Raw genomic sequence first — 10,273 nt, forward strand, 5'->3', positions numbered from 1 at the left:
TATTCATAGCTAGCTAGCTGCAAACCAACCAGCAACTTCATATTTGATATATAGATGAAGTGAAATTGCTTTAAATCTAATGCAGAATTTATTTGTAGTGTACAATTTATTAGTATGTGTGAAGATGAATTAGAACCTGCAAGCTATATTAAATTTAATGCATGAGAAAGGGAAGTAATGAATTACTTGAAAATCATTCTAAAGCATCATTGCTAGCACAGCTGCTAACCCATAATAGTACTAACTGCAGAGACAAATAATATTAAACCTTCCAGAGTCCCCAAACTGTGTTTTACACAATTTCTTAGAAAATAAGCAAAGGCATTCGACTCCCAGCTTCATGTATAAATACAACATGAAAGCATATGTACCAAATCTGCGGAAAAATACTCTCAGTTAATTTAAGGTTTCCATAAAAGAATTCTTATGCGAATGGTTAAAACAGAAGTTGGTTTTAACTTGCAAAGCGATGACACATGGAATTTATTAACTTCATATTTCTGATGGATGAAAGAAAATGTAATAAATGAAGAGATGAGCCTGAAATTGCATTCAATCAGCTTTCTTTAGTGTTGGTGCTCAGTTAGCTGGCTTCAGTCTGGAATTGTAATATTGTACTAAGCCTTTTAGTGTGCCCTAAATCCTAGCCACATAAAAGTGAAGCTAAGTAGTATTTACAGGTCTTTTTCATACAAAGTGCAAACCAGCATTCCGTTTATAATCTTATAATAACACTTTGCAATCTGCATAGCAATGCAGTGCAAATAACACATTTACTTTAGAAATGAGCATAATTAGATTATATAGATCACAATTGAATTAGACTGAGTGACCTTTTGCTAGCATTCTCTGATAACTCAAGAAAATTTTACTTGGCTGCCTTTTCTCTTTTAATCTAAATAATCAGTTTTTGGCTTAAGCCTCTAAACTCTTCAGAAGCTTTCATGATTTGATTTATATGAATATTTTTTTCCCCAGCAAAGAGAGTTGTAGTGTTGAGCACTGAGAGCTAGAGTGAATGTTATTTATACACACTTGAGATAAGGAGAAACACATAAAACACAACATGAAGAATGATATAAATATTTTTTATAATTGGGTTTAGTATGGTTTTTGTAATTAAATTTTTAATTAAATTTTTGAAGATGTGCATAACTTTTCATGCCTAATTTAAATTAAATTGATACTGTATTATATATTACATAATTCAAGCCTAGTTTTTCCACTTAACAATATATCAGAAATTTTGTATCAGATGATTATGTGTCTTCTAGTCCTTTATTCACTAAAATAAGTTTGTGAACCTTCTGTGGGTCTCAAACATTAGGATAAGTGGTAACAATTGCATGCATGTTTCAAAGAATTTTCCTCCTGGATGCAAATGGTAATCAAAGATAAGGGATATGTGGTGATCACAACAATATACTAGTAAGCCAATTATTCACCAAGTAAATCCAAGCTCTTTCTGATTAAGAAAATGAATATGTACTAAGAGCCATTTATAACCTTAATGCCTTTCTAATTTCAGTTCTAGGTCCTCCCAATAAGCAGAAATTCATAAAAAGTAAGCCTATATTTCTGCATGTATGTCCCTGACATGGACTCTTGTCCCTTCAGGGTAATGATGAGTTAAATTCAGAGCATCTATCGATCCATCTCTGCATTCTTTCAACAAGAAAATTTTAAAATGTAGGTAAAACATCACAGAGACAGATTGGGACACTATGGTTTACAGTTGTGAGTACATGACACAGTTTATTCTTGTACTATTACCTATTAATTATTGAATTATTTTCCATACAAACAACTGTAAACCTACCTTTGCCCCACCCTATATATCATCCCCCCCACAACTCATCTGTGAATTCCACAAGGGAAAACTTGTTTCAAGGTGACCTCTGCTCAGAAAATAATATCCAAGTAAATATACCTCATTTGGTTGGGTTAAACCAACTGTATTTACAGGATGGTAAAAAATATCTCAAGTTTGTAATAAATATGAATTTTCACTCAATAAAAGCAACAACAATGGCAATATAGGCTACTTTAGAGTCCTAAAACACAAAATATTTAACAGATGTGCATGAATGGGTCTGTATCTAAATATGAATAGGTATGTGTATAACGATATACAATTGCAAACTCATTCTTCTATATTTTACATTAAGTCTAATAAACAAAACACAATATTCTCAGTTTTCTGTCTTTTTTTTCTCATGCCTCTTATGCTCCCTTATATTCATGCAATCTTAAAGATATGTTTTGAACTTCCATTGGCATCATTTTAGCCCAATTTTCCCTAAGGGGTCCTACACACTGCTTCTAACTAATCTCTTGTTTCCAATTTTGTAATGTTCAAATAATTCTCTATACTTCAGCCAGAGTGATTTTTTTTTAAATTGGCCTCTTTTTATTTCAGCTGTGCAGTGTATTCTCATTCCTATTGCCCTCATATAAAAATGCAATGTTTAATTACAGCTATACAGTCATATGACCATTTCTCACCTCTGCAGACTCCATCTCAACTATTTGTCTTCAATACACTACTGTCATCTAGACACATGGTCTCCTTTGAGTTCTCTAAACACAGACTTTTCTCTTCCTCTCAGCCTTTGCATCATTTACACCTGCTAACTGAAATGTTGCTTCTTCAAAGGCTGACTTTTGGAATTCTTCAGATCTCAGCAAAAATGTCACTTCATAGAGGATGTTCTGTATTTCCTTATTTAAAGTGCCTTTCAGCAGTTCAGGTTTTTATCTCATCATTTGAATTGTTTTACTTCTTCATAACATTTGCCACAGCCTCTAATAATCATATTTATTGTTTTATTTGCTTACTGTCTGTTTCTTGCAATAGTATAATCAGAGGAGTAGGGTTCTTGACTTCCTACTTCACTTATTAAATGTTTGTACCTGCATAGTGCCTGACATCTGATAGCCACACAGTTCAATGCTGAGTAAATGTGTTGTACATACTGGTGGCAATGGGAGGGGGGCATGCTTCAATAGTGGGATGGTTATGGATCTGTACAGCTTCTGCTTAACATTATCTTTGATTTGCATAGCTGTCTACAGAGTATGTTATTTTATATCTCCTGGTTTAATAAAGTTGCAGAAAATATTTGTGTAGCTCAAGATTGCTTTAATATTTAAAAATATTTTTAATTTCATGAATTATTATGACCCTAGCATCTGCATTCCTTCAGCATTCTGATTCTTTGCATCTTTTCTGGAAGTTTCCTTTTATTTCAGTTGGATCTACTGGTTGTAACTTTTATCTTATTTCTATACCTTGATTCTTATCTTTCTACATTGCTAACTTTTGTGAATTCACTCATTTATATTAAAAATCACTTGTCCAATTTTGATTGCTTATATACACAACTGTAACCTAACACCTTGAAATGCAGCATGATTTAGATAATAAACGTTTGTCTCAGTTTTGCCAGGTTTTTTAAAAATGAACTTTCTTCCTTAAATTGTTTTCTCCTTACATATTTTCTGTTTTGTTTGTTTGCATATTTGTGGGTTTTTTTAGTATATATGTCTGAGACTAGAAATCTTGGAGCTATTTTTAAATTAATAGTCTTTATCTTATCTCTTTTTGCTTTGTTTGCTACTTTATAATTGCTCTTGGACTTATAATTTATATTTATTTTCCCATGGACCTCACTCTAATCTCTAAACTCACTCTTAAATAACTATAAATACTTTCAATAAAGCTCACTGCCCCAAGATTTTTTTCTACTATCCACCACTACCATATTATATTTTTAAAATTTATTTTTACTTCCACATAAGAACCCAGAATGGTTTAGGGCAGTGGTCGGCAAACTCATTAGTCAACAGAGCCAAATATCAACAGTAAGATTGAAATTTCTTTTGAGAACCAAATTTTTTAAACTTAAACTTCTTCTAACGCCACTTCTTCAAAATAGACTCGCCCAGGCCGTGGTATTTTGTGGAAGAGCCACACTCAAGGGGCCAAAGAGCCGCATGTGGCTCTCGAACCACAGTTTGCCGAACACAGATTTAGAGTAATCTACTTAAAACTGACACACCCACCCACACACATACTTCCCAAACCAAATTTCTAAAAACTATTGATAAATGTGGCTCTTTAAAAAATGAACTTACAATTTTATTTTCTTAGAAGCAATGAAACAAATTTATTTTCTCCTCTATATCATTATGTTAGTACCCCAACTTCAAATTCTTAAAATTCCTTCCCTTCTGTATACCCATATGTTTGTTACATCATTTAGAGCTAAACTCCAATACCTCTAGTAATTCTCCTTCTGTGTTGAGCTTATTCTTTAGATTTCATACTTTCTTATATCTTCTATCATAAATGTGACTGCTTGAATATGCATGTCTTGTTTTTGTACTCACTTTTTGTATTCTTAATTATGATCATCAAGGAAATAAAATTTTAAATGTCTTTAAAGAGTAAGGTTGGAAGATAGTCTATACTTTTAAATGTAGGTAGTAAAATAAAATAATTTTAATAGAATACTAATACATAAATAAAAATATGTACAAACTACATTTGTAACAATTCCTTCATGCCTGCACTAATGTAAGCATTACTCTATAGAGATATTTTTAAAAGCACCTTGAGACAGTATATAGTCATCCTTTTATATGACTAAATGTTTAAAAGTTTCCTGGTGGGTTTCAAACCGTATATAATGAATACATTTAAAAATGTCTTTATATATTAGAATCCATCATCTTTACATATTTAAAGCACCAGATGTTTTATAATTTTGCTTAAGAGTATCGTATAATAATTTTAATAAATTATGTTAATGGGAAAATAAAAAATATTAATAAATCTTTCAATTCTACACTGAATTCATTTTGTATCTAAAACTGTTCAAAGTCTTTGAGTCTACAATACAATTTCAAAATACTTTATTTTTGTAAAGCTGCTCAAGTCAGGAGAGACAAATAGTTTACAAAATGTTCATAGTTAGGAATGCAGCTTTCTCCTCATTTTGACACATCTGGGGCATGCAATTATTCACAAAGGTCACATTCTAAAGAAGAAAAAGAACAATGACCAAAGGCAGCATTTAGTTTTCAAATCGACTATGACAACTTAATCAATGACAAACTCCCAATGTCAAGAACCATCTTATTTCTAAGTAGACGAAGAATGACATTTCATCAGAATTAAGTACAATTGTTCATATTAAGAAGTAGCCCCCACCCCAAATTACTATAAATTCTCAAAGTAAGAATTAAAGAAAAAAAATACAGTTATTTTAAGTTTAAATGTCAATACCACTTTTTTTCCCCAACTAACATTTTTTAATTGTTCTCATGAATTAAGTAATGTTTAAATATTTTCAGGGTTTTTTGTTTGTTTGGTAATACTCTAAGGATAAGGGTATCTTTTCCATTGGTTTTTAGAGAGAGTGGAAAGGAGGAAAGGGGACTAGAGAGAGAGAGATCAATGTGAGAGAGACACGTCAATTGGTTGCTTCTTGTATGCACTCCAACCAGGGACCAGGGGGTCTGGGACAAAACTGCAACCCTTGACTGGAATTCAAACCAATGACTCTTTGGTGCACAGGTCAACACTCTAACCACTGAGCCATTCTGGCCAGTGCCATGCTTATAATCTCAAAGGGACTTGAAATTTAAAGTTTGATTGAGAGATTTACCACCTCGTCCCCCTTACTAGTACTTTTACTTTTCGAATCTGTACTACAATGAGCTGTCTGAGATATTTAGCATAGTATGCTAGCCCTTTTACCTGTTTTATCGTTTTGTTTTGTTTTATTTTCCCCAAATCAAAGAAATGTCTTAAATCATGCATGGAATACATTTTAAATTGTTCTGAGGCATAGCCTAAGAATACCTTTGTAGAAATTATTCTAGGATGTCAACTTTTATGTTTGTTTTTAAAATAACATTGCTCAGCATTATTACCCAACAACCATAACCAGTTCAATCTATGTATATCTAGTCTCTAATTGGTATTAATATTTACCTAGGAGACCACCATTTTAAATGATATTTCAACTCTCTAAAGCTCATTTTCTCCAAATATAATATAATGCTTTAATAAACATGAGGCTTTGAGATGACACAATAACAAAATATGTGTAAGCCCTAATGATGTTTTAGACATATATTTTGCAATACATATTTTTAATGAGTAACTCATTATTATGTGCTTAATTTCTATTCTGCAAAATGTATAACTTCATTTCTACAAGATACTCTTGGGTCTTTCAGTGAAATATACTAAGATGAGGCATGATAAGATATTTGCATAATTTTGTTCACACACTTGCAAAGCAAAATTTTAGGAGAGTAAGAAATGAACACAATGAACCTGATTTTTAATGGAAATAGCTAATCCAACCATCATGTGATAACATGCATATTAGTGATGAAGATGATGAGATTTCTGAAACAAACAGAAAGCACTAAAACGTAAAATTTGTAGAACATAAACAGATTTTACTATGTTTTTGCATACTGAAATGCCTGATTCAATTTTACTAAATCATATCATTTTTATTTCATATTTTTTTAAAAATTATAGATAATCCTGGTTGGTAAAATAACATGCTCTTTCCCCAGGCTACCACTAGTAGATTTGTTTGTGTGTGGGCAAAATAGGCGAGGGTGATTAAGATGTAGAAACTTCCAGTTGTAAATAAATAAGTCTGGAGGATGTAATGTACAGCACAGAGAATACATTCAATAATCCTATCTAATAAAAGAGTAATATGCAAATTAGCCATCACTCTATGAAAAAATGGCGGTGCCCATGGCCACAAGATGGCGGCACCCAGTCCTCTTAGCCCCACCGGAGTCCCCAAGTCTGCCCAGCAGCAGCAGTCCAGGGTGTCTAGCTGGGAGGCACCTGCCCCCCATGCAGCGATCCCTGCCCAGTGGCGGCAGCCCAGGGTGTCCTGCTGGGAGGCGCCAGCACCAGGCGTGATCCCTGGCCAGCAGCAGCAACTTTGGCTGGGGTCTCAGACCAGCAGGGCCTCGCACCCAAGCTGCAGGATCCCCTGGCCGTGGCGGCAGCTTGGGCTGGGGTCTCAGACCAGCAGGGCCTTGCACCAAAGCTGTGCAATCCCCCGGCTGCAGCGGCAGCTTGGGCTCGGATCTCAGGCCGGCAGGGCCTCGCACCCAAGCCACAGGATCCTCTGGCAGCGGGGGCTGCCTGGACTGGTGTCTCATTCCTGCAGGGCCGGGCACCCCCACCGAGCTATCCCTCGCCAGACTGAGATGGCATCAGGGCTGGGGTCTCAGCCTGGCTGGGCTGAGATGGCAGCCTGGGCTGGGGTCTCAGCCTGGCCAGGGTGCGATCCCCTTCCAGAGGTGGCAGCTTGTTATCTAACATTTAGATAACATTAAAAGGATTGAAAACCATTGACACACACCAGCCAGGCAGATATGGAGGAATCTTAAATGTTTCTTTTTTTATAATATATATTTTATTGATTTTTTACAGAGAGGAAGGGAAAGGGATAGAGAGCTAGAAACATCTATGAGAGAGAAACATCGACCAGCTGCCTCCTGCACACTCCCCACTGGGTACGTGCCCCCAACCAAGGTACATGCCCTTGACCAGAATCAAACCTGGGACCCTTGAGTCTGCAGGCCAATGCTCCATCCACACAGCCAAACCAGTTAGGACTGTCCAAAATGCTAAAGAAAAAACCCTATCTAATAAAGAGGGAATACGCAAGGAAGGGCATTTGGGGGTGACCAGGGTGTCAGGGGAGGGCAGTTGGGGAAGATCAGGCTGGCAGGGGAGTAGTTAGGGGATGATCAGGCTGGCAGGCAAAGCGGTTAGGGGCAATCAGGAAGGCAGGCAGGCGAGTAGTTGGGAGCCAGCAGTCCTAGATTGTGAGAGGGATGTCTGACTGCCTGTTTAGGCCTGATCCCAGGGGGTCCCAGATTGGAGGGGGTGCAGTTTGGGCTGAGGGACACCCCCTGCCCCGTGCACAAATTTCGTGCACTGGGCCTCTAGTATTAGAATAACTATGGTGACAGATGGGTACTACTAGACTTATTGTGGTGATCATTTTGTAATATATATATATATATATATATATATATATATATATATATTGAATCACTATGAGGTACATCTGTAACTAATAGAATATGAATGGATATATATCTCATAAAATATCTAATCTACTTAAATTTATTGTATTTTATAAAATGTAACCAACATCAATGATATATTTTTTCATCTTCCTAATTCATTATGTATACACTAGAGGCCCAGTGCACGATATCTCATGAGACCCAGACCTGCCAGGTGGGAGGCGGGACCCAGACTAACTCTTGCTACGTTGCGGGGGATGTGGGACCCAGAGTCAAGTCCCTGCCCACCCGCGCACGCCTTGTCATGCACGCAGCCTCCTGGTGACCAGTCTTTGGTCATTCTGCCATTACAGCATCACGACCACAGGCCTTTTATGATATAGATAATATCAGACTACATTTAGATAACATTAAAAGGATTGAAAATCTATTTGCACAGTTCATATTATGAAATCCCCACAAAAAACTTGGGGTTTTTCAATGATGCATATATAGGGTGGGGAAAAAGTAAGATTATAGCTCTGAGTATGCAAAACACACAGTTTATTCTTGTATTATTTTTATTCATTATTGTATTATTTTCTATATAAACAACTGTTAACCTACTTTTGCCACACCTTCTAAAGGAGCAAACATTTTTACTACTTTATACAATTAAAAAAAAATAGATTACTGTAGTGTTTTTTTGGTTTTTTTTTAATAGCAAACTACCAACTAAGAATATAAAGTTTAATATCCTAAGTCAGCTTTGTGGACAGGCAGAACACATCAATACTTTCTGTTAATTCAAAAAGTCCAAACTGGGTTTAACTTTGAGATTAGTCTTTTTATGTCTAGGCTTTGATCCTTATTAAAATTTAAATATGATCTCACTAATATATGGAGTCTAATGAACAAAATAAATTGATGAACAAAATACAACCAGAGGCATGAATCCATGAAATAGACTGATGTCAGAAGTTAGGGGTTTGGGGAGGACTGGATAAAGGAAGGTGAAGGGATTAGCTAAAGAACAGATATGCATAGGCCATGGACACAGACAATCGTGTGGTTTGGGCAAAGGGAGGGTGCATAGAGGCTGTATGGAGGTGAGCAAATGAGGGGGCGGATGAGGGACATCTACAATAGTGTCAACAATAAAAATTATAAATAAAAATTCAAAGACACCTTGGAGAAGGAATGCTTTATTAACCATAAGTAATTAAGCGTGAACAAACAGTCTGAATCTATAAGGCAATGGAGGTAGCCTTAACCAGTTTGGCTCAGTGGATAGAGCATCAGCCTGCAGACTGAAGGGTCCTGGGTTCAATTCTGGTAAAGAGCACATGCTGGGGTTGTGGATTTGATCCCCAGTAGGGGATGTGCAGGAGGCAGCCCATGAATGATTCTCTCTCATTGATGTTTCTATCTCTCTCTCCCTCATGCTTCCTCTCTGAAATCAATAAAGATATATATATATATATATATATATATATATATATATATATATATATATATATGGCAATTGGGGTATGGGAAGAAGATATTGGAAGAAAGAATTTTAAAAAATTAGGATGCATAAGAATAAAAGGAAGTCACATTCACTTTTTCCCTTAGGTCTTTAGAAGTAAAGCAATGAGCATACTGACCTTTGCAACAGAGATAAATACTCATAACTTCAGAATTTTTACCATTGTGCTGAACTATGTAGAATTGACCTACTTCAATATTTCCCCATGTATGGGTGGTGGATGCTGCAAATCTCTTAGCATTTCCTCTTGATTTCCCAAGGTTCCTCTTTTCACCATTGCCAGTTTTAGACAAGAAGATGGAAGATGGTGATAATGAATAAGCAAAGAATGAGATTTATACTTATGCATTTGTAAAATACATAACATGGCTGAGAAGAGCTACTCAAAAACATTAATTTGAGCACTGACTGGGACAAGTTCACTTCTAGTCCCTAGAGACACAAAATGGATTAATCCTTGGTGACTGAATTCCAATTACAGTTCTGATGATTCTAATATAAACACTAAAAGCTCTAGCTATTTATTTTAGCTTAAAAGTTCTTAATTCATCTTTTTATCATGTTATTTTCATTAATATTCAGAAATATGTATTATTATTTCCATTTTTTTTGGTGCCTATTTCAAGGTATATGCATTGACTTCCAGTTCCTAAAAAAAATATTGAGTGTCATCCA

The sequence above is a fragment of the Eptesicus fuscus genome, chromosome 8 (assembly GCF_027574615.1).
Source record: "Eptesicus fuscus isolate TK198812 chromosome 8, DD_ASM_mEF_20220401, whole genome shotgun sequence".
NCBI lineage: Eukaryota > Metazoa > Chordata > Mammalia > Chiroptera > Vespertilionidae > Eptesicus > Eptesicus fuscus.